Source organism: Bison bison, unplaced genomic scaffold (assembly GCF_000754665.1).
Source record: "Bison bison bison isolate TAMUID 2011002044 unplaced genomic scaffold, Bison_UMD1.0 scf7180017864535, whole genome shotgun sequence".
NCBI lineage: Eukaryota > Metazoa > Chordata > Mammalia > Artiodactyla > Bovidae > Bison > Bison bison.
Window position 1 is genome coordinate 10,308,292 of NW_011495084.1, and position 815 is coordinate 10,309,106.

Genomic DNA, 815 nt, shown 5'->3' on the forward strand with positions numbered 1-815 from the left:
CTTCTCGACCCAGATGTCAAACCCTCAGCTCCTGTGGCTCCTGAATTGCCGGCAGATTCTTTACTGCTGAACCATGAGGGAAGCCTAATAGCCTACAGTATGGTGTAAACACAACTTTTATATGTACTGAGAAGCCAAAAGAGTCGTGTGCCTCATTTTATTGTGATGTTCACTTTATTGCAGTCATCCGGAACCAAACCTGCAGTATCTCCAAGGGATGCCTGTAAATCCTGGTTCTTCTACTAATATTTAGGTGATATCATACAACTTATCAGTCTTCTTTGTGCTTCAGTTACCTAATCTAAAATGGGAATATGATTCTGGAAAGTATTATGTCAGTTAACATATGTAAAAAATTTTAAAAAGGGCTAGCACTCAAAAATGTTTTTATTGACAGGGGGTGTCACGTCCATGAATCAAGGCAAATTGGAAGTGGTCAAACAGGAGATGGCAAGAGTGAACATTGACATTCTAGGAATCAGCAACTAAAATGGACTGGAATGGTGAATTTAACTCAGATGACCATTATATCTACTACTGCGAGCAGGAATCCCTTAGAAGAAATGGAGTAGCCATCATGGTCAACAAAAGAGTCTGAAATGCAGTACTTGGATGCAATCTCAAAAACAACAGAATGATCTCTGTTCGTTTCCAAGGCAAACCATTCACTATCACAGTAATCCAAGCCTATGCTCCAACCAGTAATGCTGAAGAAGCTGAAGTTGAACCTACAAGAACTTTTAGAACTAACACCCTAAAAAGATGTCCTTTTCATTAGTAGGGGACTGGAATGCAAAAGTAGGACGTCAATAAAC